Raw genomic sequence first — 18,048 nt, 5'->3', positions numbered from 1 at the left:
CTACAATGTTGTGCAAGGCCATGTTGTGTTGCTACCATGCTGTGTTGTCATGTCTTGATGCCATGCTATGTTGTTGTCTTAGGTCTCGCTTTATGTAGTGTTGTGGTGTCTCTCTTGTCGTGATGTGTGTTTTGTCCTATATTTAAAAAAAAAAATGTTTTAAATGCCAGCCCCTGTCCCCGCAGGAGGCCTTTCGCCTTTTGGTAGGCCGTCATTATAAATAAGAATTTGTTCTTAACTGACTTGCCTAGTTAAATAAAGGTTAAATAAAATAAATAAAAATTTAAATCCATCAGTACCTCCACCAAGGAGGAAGAGTGCAACGTTCTGAAAGCGTAGCAGGTATAATGGCCCTGGAGGGGATAACGTTTTACGGGCTTCTAACCAACTGTGCTATTTTTTTCGCATTGTTTGTAACTCATTTTGTACATAATGTTACTGCTACCGTCTCGTATGACCGAAAAGAGCTTCTGGACATCAGAACAGTGATCACTCACCTCGAACTGGACCAAGAGTTTTTCTTTAATGAGTCCGACGAGAAGGATATACTGCTTTGTCGAGACAAGGCCCAAATCCCCGCCCTCCACGTGAAGAAAAGACAGTGAAAAAGGAGGAGGAGGGCAGGGTGCCTTGTAAGAATTACCGATGAGTAGGTAAACCACCACAACCCTCCGTATTATTGGCCAACCTGCAATCATTGGAAAACAAACTGGATGATCTATGATTAAGACTATCCTACCAACGGGACATTAAAAGCTGTAATGTCTTATGTTTCACCGAGATGTGGCTAAACGACGACACGGATAATATAGAGTTGGCTGGCTTCTCTGTGCATCGGCAGGACAGGGCAGATAGGTCTGGTAAGACATAGCTGCCCTCAATAACTGCTGGTGCACAATGTCTAATATTAAAAAAGTCTAAGGTATTGCTCGCCTGAGGTAGAATACCTTATGATAAGATGTAGACCACACCATCTACCAAAAGAGTTTTCATCTATATTTTTCATAGACATCGATTTACCACCACAAACCGGTGCTGGCACTAAGACCGCACTCAACGAGCTGTATAAGGCACCACCTAGTGGCCGGGGACTTTAATGCAGGCAAACTTAAATCCATTTGACCTCATTTCTACCAGCATGTCACTTGCAAACAGAGGGAAAAAAACTCTAGACCACTTTTACTCCACACAGAGACGCATACAAAGCTTTCCCTCACCCTCCATGTGGCACACCAGACCATAATTCTATCTTCCTGATTCCTGTTTACAAGCAAAAACTAAAGCAGGAAGTACCAGTGACTCACTCAATACCGAAGTGGTCAGATGACGCAGATGTTATGCTACAGGGCTGTTTGCTAGCACAGACTGGACTATGTTCCGGGATTCATTCAATGGCATTGAGGAGAATACCACCTCAGTCACCGCCCCTAGGTGGTAAGGGTAGGCAACAACACATCTGCCATGCTGATCCTCAACACTGGGGTCCCTAGTCCCCTCCTGAAATCCCTGTTCACCCACGATTGCATGACTACAACACCCTCATTAAGTTTGCTGACGACACAACGGTGGTAGGCCTGATCACCGGCAATGATGAAACAGCCTATAGTGAGAAGCTCAGAGCCAACAACCTCTTCCACAATGTGAGCAAGACAAATGAGCTGATCGTGGACTATAGGAAAAGGAGGGCTGAACAGGCCCCCATTAACATTGATGGGGCTGAAGTGGAGCGGGTCGAGAGTTGTCCACATCACCAACGAACTGTCATGGTCCGATACCCCCTGTAAAAAAGGTGACACTAATATATATAAATATTTTTTTTAACCTTTATTTAACTAGGCATGTCAGTTTAAGAACAAATTCTTATTTACAATGTCGGCCTACCAAAAGGCAAAACGGTGGGAAGGGGGCTGGGGTTAAAAATAAAAAATCACAACAAGAGAGACAACACAACACTACATAAAAAGACACTTAAGACAACAACATAGCGAGGCAGCAACACATGACAACACAGCATGGTAGCAACACAACATAACAGCATGGTAGCAACACAACATGGTAGCAGCACTAAACATGGTACAAACATAATTGGGCACAACCAACAGCACAAAGGGCAAGAAGGTAGAGACAACAATACACCACACAAAGCAGCCACAACTGTCAGTAAGAGTGTCCATGATTGAATCTTTGAATGAAGAGACTGAGATAAAACTATCCAGTTTTAGTGTTTGTTGCAGCTCGTTCCAGTCGCTAGCTGCAGCAAACTGAAAAGAGGAGCGACCCAGGGATATGTATGTGTTGTATGTGGAGGTTGAGGGCTGCAGTCGATATCTCAGATAGGGGGAGTGAGGCGTAAGAGGGTTTTATAAATAAGCATCAACCAGTGAGTTTTTCGACGGGTATACCAAGTTGACCAGTTTACAGAGGAGTATACAGTGCAGTGATGAGTCCTATAAGGAGCATTGGTGGCAAATCTGATGGCCGAATGGTAAAGAACATCTAGCCGCTCGAGAGCACCATTACCTGCCAATCTATAAATTACGTCTCCATAATCTAGCATGGGTAGGATGGTCATCTGAATCAGGGTTAGTTTGGCAGCTGGGGTGAAAGGGGAGCGATTACGATAGAGGAAACCAAGTCTAGATTTAACCTTAGCCTGCAGCTTTGATATGTGCTGAGAGAAGGACGGTGTACTGTCTAGCCATACTCCCAAGCACTTGTATGAGGTGACTACCTCAAGCTCTAAACCTTCAGTGGTAGTAATCACACCTGTGGGGAGAGGGGCATTCTTCTTACTAAACCACATGACCTTGGTGTTCAGAACAAGGTTAAGGACAGAGAAAGCTTGTTGGACACTAAGAAAGCTTTGTTGTAGAGCATTTTACACAAAATCCGGCGAGGGGCCAGTTGAGTATAAGACTGTATCATCTGCATATAAATGGATGAGAGAGCATCCTACTGCCTGAGCTATGCTGTTGATGTACATTGAGAAGAGCGTGGGGCCTAGGTTTGAGCCTTAGGGTATTCATTGGTGACAGGCAGTGGCTGACTTTATACACTGCACTCTTTTGAGAGAGGTAGTTAGCAAACCAGGCCAAAGACCCCTCAGAAACACCAATACTCCTTAGCCAGCTCACAAGAATGGAATGGTCTCCCATATCAAAAGCTTTGGCCAAGTCAATAAAAATAGCAGCACAATTTTGCATAGAATCAAGGGCAATGGTGACATCATTGAGGACCTTTAAGGTTGCAGTGACACATCCATAACCTGAACAGAAACCAGATTGCCTACCTGAGGGAATACTATAGACATTAAAAAATTTTTTTTTAACCTTTATTTAACTAGGCAAGTCAGTTAAGAACAAATTCTTATTTTCAATGACGGCCTAGGAACAGTGGGTTAACTGCCTGTTCAGGGGCAGTTCAGGGGCAGAACGACAGATGTGTACCTTGTCAGCTCGGGGATTTGAACTTGCAACCGTTCGGTTACTAGTCCAATGCTCTAGTCACAAGGCTACCCTGCCGCCCCATCAAGAAAGCCAGTCTGTTGATTATTGACAAGTTTTCCAACACTTTTGATAAACAGGGCAAAATAGAAATAGGCCTAAAACAGATAGAATCAGCTTGATCTCCCCCTTTAAATAAAGGACGAAACATGGATGCCTTCCAAGCAATGGGAATCTCCCCAGAAAGAAGAGACAGGTTAAAAAGTTTGGAGCTTGGCGATGATAGGGGCAACAACTTAAAGAAGAAAAGGACAGGCAAGGAGACATGGCTGAGTCAAATAGGAATCATGACTTAATGAAGTGGTGATTAAAGAGCTCAGCCATGTGCTTCTTGTCAGTAACAACCACATCATCAACATTAAGGGACATGGGAAGCTGTGAGGAGGAGGGTTTATTCTCCAGGGCTTTAACCGTTTTCCACAACTTCTTGGGGTTAGACCCATAGAGAGAGAACTGCGCCTTAAAGTAACTCTTTGGCCTTCCAGATAGCCTGAGTGCATTTATTTATAATTTGTTTGAATGAGAGCCAGTCAGCCTGAGTATGCATGTGCTGAGCCTTTTGCCAAATGCAATTATTGAGGTGTAGTAACTCCATAAGATCACGGTTGAACCAGGGGCTGAACCTGTTTTTAATTATAATTGTCTTTATGGGGGCGTGTTTGTTTGTTCGACAGAGGGGATCAAGCTGATTCTATCCCATTTTACAGAGGACAGTTCGTGAAGGAAAGGCTTGCTCATTGAAGTTTTTTAGCAAGCGTCTATGACAAATCAGGACAGGTCGTTTCACTGAGCAGCCATTACGAACACAGGCTGTAAAACAGTGATCACTAAAGTCATTACAGAAAACACCAGACTGTTACCTGTCAGGATCATTTGTGAGGATAACATTGAGGAGAGTAGCCTTTTCTGGGGGTTTGGAGTCATACCTTGTGGGATTGGTAATAATCTGAGAAAGATTTAGGGAGTCCCATTGCTTTAGGACTTGGTCATGTGGTTTAAGCATGTCACCTAGCTGGACACATTCAGGCTTAGTGTAAGGGGCCTGGAGAGAGCTTAGGGCAGGTAGGGTACAGGTAGGGTACAGCTAGGGTACAGGTAGGGTACAGGCCGGTGCTGATGGAGGACTATAGCACCCAGCAACAGTCAACAAAGAGTTATTTGAAAGTTTAATGCTTAAAACCAGCAAATCAAATTCTTTGGAGACAGACTTGGTGGAGACAACCGAGCACTGAAGGTGTTCCTTGGTAAAGATTGTCACTCCCCAACCTTTAGAAGATCTGTCTTGCCAAAAAAGGTTATAACCAGAAAGGTTAACATCAGTATTCAAAACACTCTTCCTTAACCACGTCTCAGTAATGACCAACACATCTGGATTGGAGCTGTGTACCCACACTTTCAATTGATCCATTTTAGGTAATAAACTTCTAGTGTTAACGTGCAGAAAATATAGCCTCGTTATTGTCATGTAATTTAATGTAATTTTTCTATTTTTTTTTACTTTAGTTTATTTTGTATATATATTTTTAACTCTATTTCTTGAACTGCATTGTTGGTTAAGGGCTTAAGTAAGTAGGCATTTCATGGTAAGGTCTACCTGTTGTATTCGGTGTAAGTGAGAAATACAATTGTATTTGAGATAGAAATGACTTGAAACCCTGCATAAGATTCTCTGGAAGCATGTCTGACTGTTTTCACGCAAGCAAAGAGCATCTGTATGCAGTTATTTTTTTTATTGTACCTTTATTTAACTTGGCAAATCAGTTAAGAACAAAGTCTTATTTACAATGACAGCCTACCCCGGGCCAAACCCTAACGACGCTGGGCCAATTATGTGCCGCCCTATGGGACTCCCAACCACGTCCGGTTGTGATACAGCCTGGAATCAAACCATGGTCTGTTGTGATGCCTCTAGCACTGAGATGCACCCCCCCCCCCTCAATTCAATGGGCTTTATTGGCATGGGAAACATATGTTAACATTGTAACGGGTAATTGAAATAGATAATAAACAAATGTGAAATAAACAATTAGAAATTAACAGTAAACATTACACAAACCGTTCAAAATATATATTATACTGACTTTGCCTTTCCCTCTTTGACTGAGGTGAACGCGGCCCTCCATATGCCGTACGCATGCGCAAAAAGATGACGTCGATATCTGTCATACTGGTAGTTGGTTCCTCAATAGTTAAAAACAAGAGGGAAATTCAAGGAATCAGTCCGTGCTGCATGTAAACTCAAAGTAAGTTGACAAACTTTGACTTTCATTTAGTCATTGCCTCAACATAATTTATATTGGTGTCCTCGTCTGTCACGTATGAGGACAAATGGACTTGCTTTGGATCCTTGCAAGACTTATCTTGTTGTCTACTGCGAGCTATCGTGCATGCTAACGTTAGCTGTGAAGAAGCTGGCTATCTCACCGACCAACGTTAGCTAGTCAGAAACTTTTCGTATGGTCAGAATATGGATACCTTTCTAGTTACTGAATATGTAAATTAGGAAATGTAGCTAATCAGATTGAGGCACGTAGCGTCATATCTACTAGCAATTGTTTTAGAAAGTTACTATACCGAGCCATTTTAGCCAAGTAGCTCTGGTCCATCGCACAACAACAGCAAGTTGTCTTTGTTTCCCCCCGATTTTGTTTAGTGACTATCTTCAGTATGCTTTCATAACCTCAACAATGTAAACATGTTGTTAAAGTCCTGAAAAAGTGTTGTGTGCGCAGGATGTCGTTTCTAAAAAATAAAAATAAATAGCATTTTAGCTCTCCATGCGTGTGCATCCGACGCATGCGCGTGGACCAGAGCGTTAGAGCCAGCAAGTGAGCGGCGAACTGAAGCCAGCAAGCCTGCTACTGTCTTTAGCTAGCGAACTTGTTTGACAGTTCATTTATGAACGTGTTAGCTAGACCGAATTTAAGTTCGCTAACTAGTCCAAAACATGTCAACTTCATGGTTTTATTGTCACATGCACAAGTACAGTGAAACGCTCAACCCATCAGTGCAGTAATCAATATCAGAATACTATATCTAATATTTAATAAAGAAAACACAAGAAAATAGAGGAAGCTACAAACAGGGTCAGTGCCAATACCAAATTTACAATGAGCAGGGATACTGGTGTAGTTTGAGGTAGATGTACATATAGGCGAGGGATTAGGAGAAAGTGACTGGTAGCAGGATGAATAATAATTATAAAATGCATAAGTGGTGTGTGCCAGGGATTTGCTCTCGAGTGGCGCAGCGGTCTAAGTAACTGCATCTCAGTGCTAGAGGCGTCTCTACAGACCTTGGTTCGATTCCACGGTGTATCACAACTGGCCATGATTGGGAGTCACAAATGGCGGCGCACAATTGGCTCAGCGTCGTCCGTGTTAGGGTTTGGCCGGGGTAGGTCGTCATTGTAAATAAGAATTTGTTTAACTGACTTGCCTAGTTGAATAAAGGTTAAAAAAAAAATCTAATGGGCCAAGATGACTTTCTGTTTAAATGTAATGGAATAAGTTCCCAGTGAACTTACAAAGTCACTAAAGCAGCTAAATTACTATGTAGCGCTACACTGTGGGCCCCAATGCAGGCATAATTACCATTTAAGGGAACTGTAATTCCACTGTGTAATTGGTCCCCATTGGGTGGCTGTATGGTGGTACAGAGACAAACGAATAATGATTAAGAATATTAAATAGCAGACTAGTTCCAGTGATCAAGACGGCACATAGACAAAATAATTTAATCAAGTAAAGAAATGTTGCGCTATTAATCATAAATCACTGTAATTATACGGTCCTAAAAGCTGTGGTTTTCCATCCTGAATTATAAGTTACTTTATTCACCTTTAGTTTTTCTTTGTAAATATATTTCTTAAAAGGGATCAAACCCTGTCGATCTGTGGTGACCAGCCCTGTTCCTGGACACCTACAGGGTGTGCAGGTTTTTGTTCCTGGCCAGCACGAACACACACACTCTTAATTAATGAACACCTTGTTTAGGCTACTAGAATCAGCTGTTGTAGTGCTAGGCTGGGACAAATGCTTGCTCTTAGTATCAAGGCTAGAGGGACTGTGTAGGACAAGTTTACGGCAAGAAGGTTGAATAGCTTAATGTTTGAAATTGAGCAAATGTGATTTTGAAGAAGAAAAAAACTACTCCACAATCTACAGTAACACTCATGCAAAATATCTAAGCTCTGTGCTTAGATGTCGTGAGATTTGCGTCATCACTCTGTTTCCAGTGCTGTGTTCACAACCTCAAGTATTTTCTTAATTCTGGTCCTGCATTTGTTTTTAGCCTTGTGTAATCACTTCAATTAGGTTCGATTTAGAGATACTGGGCCCAGAGTAGAGATGACACAGAAAGGGACAACAAATACCAAGGACCTATAGGGAGGCAACCGACGAGGCCTTTGTTTTGCCCCCTCTATTAGGGATGGGTATGGAATATGTTTTTCCAGGTACGACTGAGTGCAACAGAAATAGAGCATGATAATGATAGAATGCATTTTATAGGTCTTAACACGCTTTTACATTGTAATTGACTGCATCCACCATCAGAACATAGACTAACTTTTACTTCTCCTTAACCCATACACTCAAAGCTTGCTAATTTTTTGAAGTGTTTTGAAGCACAGGGTAGATGGTTGTGCTGGAAATTATTACAAATGTCCCACTTGAATGGTGCAGGTCTTGCTAATAACTATGTTGACATCAGCAACCTCTGGCGTTATGGTACGTCACTGAAATTGGTGCAGGACACTGATTACGCAAATAATACTAAAAAGAAAGCCTATTTGATAGGCCTTTCTCCTAAAGGTAGGCCTACCCTACAGCAGCAGGGGTTTTCAAACCTCTCCTCGGGCTCCCCCAGACATTCCATGTATTTGAACTAGACGTCAACCGATTAATCGGAATGGCCGATTAATTAGGGCCGTTTTCAAGTTTTCATAACAATCGGAAATCGGTATTTTTGGGCGCAGATTTTGCTGATTTTTATTTGTTTTTTAAATTAGAATTAAATTAAATAATTGATGCAACGCTGGGGGATGATTTAACAAAAGCGCATTTGCGGAAAAAGCACAATCGTTGGACGACTGTACCTAACCACAGGTTAGCAGGCAATATTAACCAGGTGAAATTGTGTAATTTCTCTTGCGTTCATTGCACACAGAGTCAGGGTATATGCAACAGTTTGGGCAGCCTGGCTCATTGCAAACTCATTTTTCCAGAATTTTACATAATTATGACATAACATTGAAGGTTGTGCAATGTAACAAGAATATTTAGACTTTGGGATGCCACTCGTTAGATAAAATAGGGAATGGTTCCATATTTCACTGAAATAATAAACGTTTTGTTTTCTATATTTATAGTTTCCGGATTCGACCATATTAATGACCTAAGGCACGTATTTCTGTGTGTTATTATGTTATAAATAAGTCTATGATTTGTTAGAGCAGTCTTGACACGAGCGATGGAAGGCAGCAGCAGGCTCGTAAGCATTCATTCAAACAGCACTTTCGTGCATTTTGCCAGCAGCTCTTCGCAAGCACAGCGCTGTTTGACTTCAAGCCCATCAGCCTAATGGCTGGTGTAACCAATGTGAAATGGCTAGCTAATTAGCGTGGTGCGCGCTAATAGCGTTTCAAACGTCATTCGCTCTGAGACTTGAAGTAGTTATTCCCCTTGCTCAGCAAAGGGCCGCGGCTTTTGTGGAGTGATGGGTAACGCTGCTTCGAGTGTGGCTGTGGTCGATGTGTTCCTGGTTCGAGCCCAGGTAGAGGCGAGGAGAGGAAGCTATACTGTTACATTGGCAATACTATAGTGCCTATAAAAACATTCAATAGACAAAGGTATATGAAATACAAATGGTATAGAGAGAAATAGTCCTATAAATACCATATTAACTACAACCTAAAACCTCTTACCTTGGAATATTGTAGACTCCATATGTTCCCATTTTCTTTGCAAGGAACTTAAATGTTAGCTTTTTTACATGGCAGATATTGCACTTTTCCTTCTCCAACACTTTGTTTTTGCATTATTTAAACCAAATTGAATATGTTTCATTATTTATTTGAGGCTAAATGGATTTTTATTTATGTAATATATTAAGTTAAAATAAGTGTTCATTCAGTATTGTTGTAATTGTCATTATTACAAAAGCATTTTTTAAAAATCGGCCGATTTAATCGGTATTGGCTTTTTGGGGGGGGGGTCCTCCAATAATCGGTATCGGTGTTGAAAGATCATAATCGGTTGACCTCTAATTTGAACGATTTTACTGCTAGTAGGGCTGTGACGGTCATTGAATTTTGGATGAAGGTTATTGGTCAGCCAAATGATCGCGGTCACCGTAATAGCTATTCGAATAGCACAACAAATAATATCTATATATTTTTTAAGACTCACATTTTCTCCTCCGCTCCTGAACGCTTGAGCTGCTGCTGCAGGGAAGGGTGTTTTGCATAGGCAACCGAGACTCGTTTGCTACATCTTGCTTGTTTCAGCAATGTACAACAAAGTTTCATCATGTCGTAGAGTCAATGGTAAAGTAGAAACGGACTAAACCACATGAATGCCCGGCCATCCCGTCTTCAGTCGGCTGTTCTTTCCACAAAAAAAAAAAAGAATAACAAATTGTTTAAACGGTTATTTTATTTTCATGATGTCTTCATCAATAACTGTTGGCTACAGGGTTATACAGTAATTAATCAATCACATTAATGTTCAGAAAACTGAATTTTCAAAACTCAGACCATAAATAAATCTGTGTTTTTTTTCAAACCATTTTACTTGTGTTTCTTTTGAAAGTCAAGTGTTTATTTTTTTCTTCACTAGTAATCAGGGGCTTGCAACTATAGTTTTCCTTCACAGAAAATACACATTTGTCAGAAAATAGCTTTGTTTTCATCAGATGAGAACAGAGGTGCAACGATATTTGGCTAGTAGCCACACAAGTAAATGACAAAGCAAGGTCATATTTCTAATGTTTATCATAGAATGTAGCCAGCTACATTCCCTAATGTTTTTCTTGAAGTTAATCTTGCATTTTACCTGATTAAAGTAGGCTACACCGAGAAAAGTAGCTACCCATCAATCAGAGCGCTGTTTGCAGATAGAATGCCTAGTTCATGAATTTTCATCCAAGTAGAGAAGTGCAAATGAAGCACAAAATTAGTCTGATGCCGAGCAGAAATTACAAGAAGAAGCATTTTAGGTCTGCGTTTACAAAATGCAGGAAGACATTTCTCATGCTTTTAATCAGGGGACCTCTGGTAATTGTGCCAGCCCTAACTGCTTAGCACACCTTATTTAAATTGTCAACTAATTATCAAGCTCTTCAGGTGAATCTGGTGAGCTAGTCTTTGGGTCCCCAAGGAGAGGTTTGAAAACCACTTCCCTATACTATGAGGTGAAGGTGTCTGTGGGGCTTATCATGTTCATTGAGTAATAAACAGTGTTTAAATTAGGCATAGCCAAAGTAGCACAGGTTAATTTTAGCTGAAGTGTTGCAAGGCTACATTTTAGATCATAGGCTTATTAGTACATGAATAACTTCTATCACCAAGGGCTTTTAAAGTAGTGCTATATTTGTTAAAGGTAGGGCATTACATGTTTAAATTGGCTCTGTAATTTTAACCAATTTCTTTTAAAAAATCCCTGTTTACTTTTATCTGCTCTATCATTTAGGCTAATAGATTTGTTTTGCTAAATTGCCCACTGCCATTATTTTAGGATCTCGCCTTTCATCGGCAGCTAGAATCAAAGCATACATCTTTGAGAATAATGGTTCAGGTACAGGATCATGTAATGAATTATCACTGTGTGAAGAGTATGGAATTAATAAGCCTCTTGTATTTTCCTGTCTCTTTCTTTGTAAAAACAAAAACAAATGCTTCCTTTTGTTTAAATCTCCCTTCGACACTGGGCAATTCATTCACCACGTGTATTCTACCCTACGATACGCACCAGAGGCTGTAATTTCGTGCTGGAGTGCCCAGTGTAATAGTGTGAGAATATTTATAAGCCTCAATGCCAGTGAGGTTAGCCTGTGAAAGTTTGTCCAGTGCTCCTCCCTTTGAGGTAAAAACTGCATGCTATGGATCACAAAGTGCTGTGCAAGACCCTGGTATTATCTGCCAGAGCATAGGTGTGCATTCAGTCACTTGAACTCAAATAGTGAACACACAGTGTCAGGACACGGGCAGTTGGCCGTGGTTCACGCTCCCTATCTCCCACAGGGATCAGCTGATCCAAGCCTTTCCATCATGGCTCCCAGTTCTGGTCTTTGACCAGTATTGGGCCCAGCTGAGATACTGTATGTGGGTGAAAGCGAGGGCCCCTAATAGAGGTCGGCCGATTATGATTTTTCAATGACGATACCAATTATTGGAGGACCAAAAAAAGCCGATACCGATTATTCGGATGTGTAACGGTTCTCTTGTGGTGAAGGAGAGTCGGACCAAAATGCAGCGTGTAGATTGCGATCCATGTTTTAATAAACAAACGTAACACAAATCTAAATACAAACACTACAAAAAACAATAAACGTAAAGAAAACCGAAACAGCCTATACCTGTGTACACTAACACATAGACAGGAACAAGGACACTAAAGACAATCACCCACGACAAACTCAAAGAATATGGCTGCCTAAATATGGTTCCCAATCAGAGACAACGATAAACACCTGCCTCTGATTGAGAACCACTCCAGACAGCCATAGACTTTGCTAGATCACCCCACTAGCGTCAATCCCAATATATACACACCACATACAAAAACCCATGCCACACCCTGGCCTGACCCAATACATGAAGATAAACACAAAATACTTCGACCAGGGTGTGACAGGATGATTTTTTATTTATTTGTAATGATGACAATTAATCCAGTATTGTTTTAACACTTATTTTAACTTAATATAATACATCAATAAAATCAATTTAGCCTCAAATAAATAATGGAACATGTTCAATTTGGTTTAAATAATGCAAAAACAAAGTGTTGGAGAAGAAAGTAATATGTGCCATGTAAAAAAGCTAACGTTTAAGTTCCTTGCTCAAAACATGAGAACATATGAAAGCTGGTCGTTCCTTTTAACATGAGTCTTCAATAGTCCCAGGTAAGAAGTTTTAGGTTGTAGTTATTACAGGCACTTTAGTATTGCCAGTGTAACAGTATAGCTTCCATCCCTCTCCTCGCCTCTACCTGGGCTCGAACCAGGAACACATCGACAACAGCCACCCTCGAAGCATGCAGAGCAAGGGGAACAACTACTCCAAGTCTCAGAGCGAGTGACGTTTGAAAAGCTATTAACGCACACCCCGCTAACTAGCTATCCATTTCACATCAGTTACACCAGCCTGATCTTGGGAGTTGATAGGCTTGAAGTCATAAACGGCTTGAAGCATTGCGATGAGCTGCTGGCAAAACGCATGAAAATGCTGTTTGAGTGAATGCTTACCAGCCTGCTGTTGCCTACATTCGCTCAGTCAGACTGCTCTATCAAATCATAGACTTAATTCTACATAATAACACATAGAAATACAAGCCGTAGGTCATTAATATGGTCGAATCCGGAAACTATCATTTCAAAAACAAAACGTTTATTCTTTCAGTGAAATACGGAACTGTTCCGTATTTTATCTAATGGGTGGCATCCCGAAGTCTAAATATTGCTGTTACATTGCACAACCTTCAATGTTATGTCATAGTTACGTAAAATTCTGGCAAATTAGTTCGCAATGAGCCAGGCGGCCCAAACTGTTGCATATATACCGACTCTGCGTGCAATGAACGCAAGAGAAGTTACACAATTTCACCTGGTTAATATTGCCTGCTAACCTTTCTTTTAGCTGAATATGCAGGTTTAAAAATATTTACTTCTGTTTATTGATTTTAAGAAAGGAATTCATGTTTATGGTTAGGTACACATTGGAGCAACGACAGTCCTTTTTCGCGAATGCGCACCGCATCGATTATATGCAACGCAGGACACGCTAGATAAACTAGTAATATCATCAACCATGTGTAGTTATAACTAGTGATTATGATTGATTGTTTTTTATAAGATAAGTTTAATGCTAGCTAGCAACTTACCTTGGCGTTGCACTAGTTAACCGTAAGGTTGCAAGATTGAATCCCTGAGCTGACAAGGTAAAAATGTGTCATTCTGCCCCTGAACAAGGCAGTTAACCCACCGCTCCTATGCCGTCATTAAAAATAAGAATGTGTTCTTAACTGACTTGCATCGTTAAATAAAGTTGTGGGAAAAAAATATAGTCAAAATCGGCGTCCAAAAACACCGATTTCCGATTGTTATGAACACGTGAAATCGGCCCTAATTAATCGGCCATTCCGATTAATCGGTCGACCTTTAGCCCCTAACAGAGACTATGTAGGAAACAATATGTATTTGAATCTAATTGGATTAATGCCAGTGACATCTATAGTTTCAGAGCCTTACCTAATAGGAGGGAACATTAACTTGTTTTCAAAGCAGAGAGGTCTTTTCTCCACTTCCTCGAAGTCTATGTAAGTCACATGAAGAAAATTGGAAGTCCTGGCAGGTGGAATCTGCAATGAACATCGACGAGAAGAACCTTGTGGTTAAGTTCTGGACGGTTAATCTAACTGATGAAGATGTTGACTGCTTCATTGAGAGATACCGCACCATTCTACAGCCAGCTTTAAAGCCTGTAGATAAGTATGGTTTCTGGTACAGAGTGAGGAAGTACAGGGTGAAGTTGAAGAGGGGAAGGACAGGAGAGCTGTTAGAGGTGCTGAACGCAATCACTTTGGGCCCCTACAGTGGTAGGATTTTCTACCCCAGACAGGTAGAAAATCCTGCGCTGCTTCATCTGCGGCCTTGCTGACCATCAAGAATGCGCATACATACAGTGCTAGTGCTATGAATCCCTTGGACACAAGGCCAGAGAATGCAAGAACTCCAGTAATTCACTCTATGTGATGAAGATGGCCACTCCTCCTTCGACCAGCCAAGAGAAGACGGGCAGCTTCTAGCGAAGAGCTAGCAGAAGAGGAATGCTAGCAGCAGAAGCCTGAAGGCGAGCAACCTGAGAGGCAAACCAGTCGGCCAACAACCAAAAAGGAGTGACAAAAAAATGGTAAAAATAAGGTACATTAAAAAAAAAAAAAAAAATTTATAGGTAAGATGGTAACTGGTTAAGAACGAGGAGGGGGTGAATGAAGGGATATTGTTGATATTTCTTGCAATCATTCTCATATTCTCTTTTGTATTATGAAATGTAAATGTACTGTATTGATGATTTCCTTTTATATAGGGTCTTCGGAAAGTATTTAGATCCCTTGACATTTTTCACATTTTGTTATGATACAGCCTTATTCTAAAACGGATAACAAAAGACAAATCCTCATCAATTTACACATAATACAACATAAAGACAAAGCAAAAGCAGGTTTGAAGAAATGTTTGCTATTTTATTAAAAATAAAAACTGATATCATATTTACATAAATATTCAGACCCTTTACTTAGTACTTTATTTTAGTACCTTTGGCAGCGAATACAGCAGTGAGCCTTTTTGGGTATGCTGCTACAAGCTTGGCAATTCTGTATTTGGGGAGTTTCTCCCATTCTTCTTTGCAGATCCTCTCAATCTCTGTCAAGATGTTTGATCGGGTTCAAGTCCGGGCTCAGCTGGGCCGCTGAAAAACATCCCCACAGCATGATGCTTCTACCACCATGCTTCACCGTAGGGATGGTGCCAGGTTTCCTCCAGACGGGACGCTTGGCATTCAGGCCAAATAGTTCAATGTTGGTTTCATCAGATCAGAGAATCTTCTTTCTCATGGTCTTCAGGTGCCTTTTGGCAAACTCCAATCGGGCTGTCGTGCCTTTTACTGAGGAGTGGCTTCCATCTGGCCACTTTACCATAAAGGCCTGATTGGTGGAGTGCTGCAGAGATGTTTGTCCTTCTGAAAGGTTCTCCCATCTCCACAGAGAAACTCTGTAGCTCTGTCAGTGACCATCAGGTTCTTGGTCACCTCCCCGACCAAGACCCTTCTCCCCAATTGCTCAGTTTGGCTGGGCGGCCAGCTCTAGGAAGAGTCTTGGTGGTTCCAAACTTCTTCATTTAAGAATGATGTGGGCCACTGTGTTCTTGGGGACCTCCAATGCTGCAGAAATGTTATGGTACCCTTCACCAGGTCTGTGCCTCGACACAATCCTGTCTCAGAGCTCTACGGACAATTCCTTCAACCTTGTTTTTGCTCTGACATGCACTGTCAACTGTGGGACCTTTTATATAGACAGGTGCGTGCCTTTCCATATCATGTCCAATCAATTGAATTCACCACAGGTGGAGTCCAAGTTGTAGAAACATCTTAAGGATGATCAATGGAAACACAATGCACCTGACCTCAATTTAGTCTCATTTTAAAGGGGCTGAATACTTAGTGGGGCAATTACAAATCCTACAATGTGATATTCTGGATTTTTTTTCTCGTTTTGTCTGTCATAGTTGAAGTGTACCTATGATGAAAATTACAGGCCTCATCTTTTTAAGTGGGAGAACTTGCACAATTGGTGGCTGACTAAATACTTTTTTGCCCCACTGTATATGAATAAGGTATTTCTGTTTTTTACTTATAATAAATGAGCAGATTCTTCTAAAAACCTGTTTTTGCTATGTCTTTATGGGGTATTGTGTGTCGATTCCCGGAAAACAATAAATATTTAATCCATTTTAGAATAAGGCTGTAACGTGAAAGTCAAGGGGTCTGAATTCTTTCCGAATGCACTGTTAAAACTAGAGAAATATATAGGAGGAAAATACGTACTTTACATAGACTATTAAATATGGAATAAAGATGATGATGATAATAATGAGAGGATGCAAAACTGCTCTGTAATTCATGAAAGAAAATAAACAGATGTTGTTTTTTAAAGATGGTCTTGTGTTTTCTGTCTGCTACCAATTCTTCCTCTGTGTCCATTGAAAGGGATTGACCCAGAAGCAAATACCCGGGCCTTAACGGCAAGTGTTTGTGCTAAGATGGTCGCCTAAGTCACAACAGGTGCACAGAAGAGGAATAAGCTCCATTTGAAGAAAGAAGAGCAGAGATACAAATGCCTTTGCAGTCTGCTGTGAAACCTCAAAAGAAGACTGCAGATAAGGAGTGAAAGATGGCAAAGAGGACATTCTGGAAGAACCCTGTCCCATCACACTTCTTACATAAACAGCATAACAGCTGCAGCATCTCTGTCGGAGCCATAATTCCCCATGCACTGTAGAGATACAGGAACACAAAGCTTCCCTTGGCAGTGGGTATCGTTAGATTTGGACAAGCCCTTTTGAAGACCTATTTCGGTAGCCCCATTCTGTAAGCCTTTATCAAAACCAGATTATGGAAATGTGGAGCAAGCGAAGGGTCCTCCCTTCATCCGCAACAGTTTGTTTGACATGTAGCGACGCTTTGTCAGCATTGCCCTGGAGGCATCACTGAATACAGACGTCGTTCTTTGTTCAACATGTTTTTTTTTCTCTATGCTTTTCCTCAATCCCACATTTACACTCTCTGCAGCAGCAAGACATTTGGTACGGCATATTATTTACATGTTCGTCGTGAATCCCTCACTGGCAAGATTTGTGGAATCAAGCCGATTTGCACAGGCCTTGGTGGATGAAAGAATTGAAACAAACAAAATCAACTGACTATTCAGCACAAATGTTGAAATATTTGGATGGTTTGGTTGAATTAACAAAACTTTCTGTGCTTCCATACTGGTATCACATTACAAGTCACACTGAAAGGTGTCATTGCTCCCACAGTTGGCCTCATCTGTAAAATCCCAGTTCAAAGGCGTCAGAACGACACCTCAAATCCAATCCTTTAAACAAAGACGACAATTTTGTGGTGTCTTTTTTTAGCATTTGATATAGAAATGGGTACCTTGATCTAGATTTTTTTTGTTGACATTTTACAGTTTACACCGATTTATTGTGAAATTTGTCAAGTTTCTTTTCTTTTTTGTTTGGCATTTCTGGGAGTCACAGCCTGATGGGAGTTTCTCTGTGAGGCCTGTCACCTTCAAATGCCACACTCACCAAGCTGGGGATTTAAGTCAGGCAGCATAGAGACTCATGCCACTTGGAATTTCAGCTCCTTCTGTGTTTGCGGACCCAGTAGAATGGCACCTGTGGAGTGAAAGGAGAATATGGACCGTCAACACTTGTTTTCAATTTGGATAGCTGGCTAATTTACCAATCTAAAAAAAAGTGACTGTGACTGACATAATGAAAGAAACTGCTTATTCACAACCACATTTCAAACTTGCACCATGTGTATTCTAACTCTCTACAGTAAGCTTTTTTGTTTGTTTTTGGAAATGTATTAGCAGGCCTACAAAGGGGGGCCCTTTGAATTAAAGTCATGGCATCTCATACAGTATCTTCTACTATGACACTCCCTCTACGGATGTTGACTGAGTTAGAAACCCTTCCTATGCTGTCGTGCAGAATTAGCAGTGAATGGACCGACTCATCATTGCCACCTCAG

The 18,048-nt window shown here is 41.0% G+C and overlaps 1 protein-coding gene across 4 annotated transcripts in view; it reads left to right on the top strand.

Moving 5' to 3' along the window:
• Positions 1–5,610: 5,610 nt before the first annotated feature.
• pot1 (protection of telomeres 1 homolog) overlaps positions 5,611–18,048 on the top strand; it is a 49,890-nt gene continuing 37,452 nt past the window's right edge. For 3 of the 4 annotated variants that reach the window (XM_035737801.1, XM_035737802.1, XM_035737798.1), the window contains exon 1: positions 5,611–5,746. The gene's annotated coding sequence lies outside the window, so the exon portion shown is untranslated. The remainder of the gene's footprint in view (positions 5,747–18,048) is intronic. The other variant, XM_035737800.2, reaches the window with a different exon arrangement.

The sequence above is a fragment of the Oncorhynchus keta genome, chromosome 26 (assembly GCF_023373465.1).
Source record: "Oncorhynchus keta strain PuntledgeMale-10-30-2019 chromosome 26, Oket_V2, whole genome shotgun sequence".
Classification (NCBI taxonomy): domain Eukaryota; kingdom Metazoa; phylum Chordata; class Actinopteri; order Salmoniformes; family Salmonidae; genus Oncorhynchus; species Oncorhynchus keta.
Note: the sequence above shows the minus strand (reverse complement) of the source record. Positions and strands in the feature narration are given on the sequence as shown.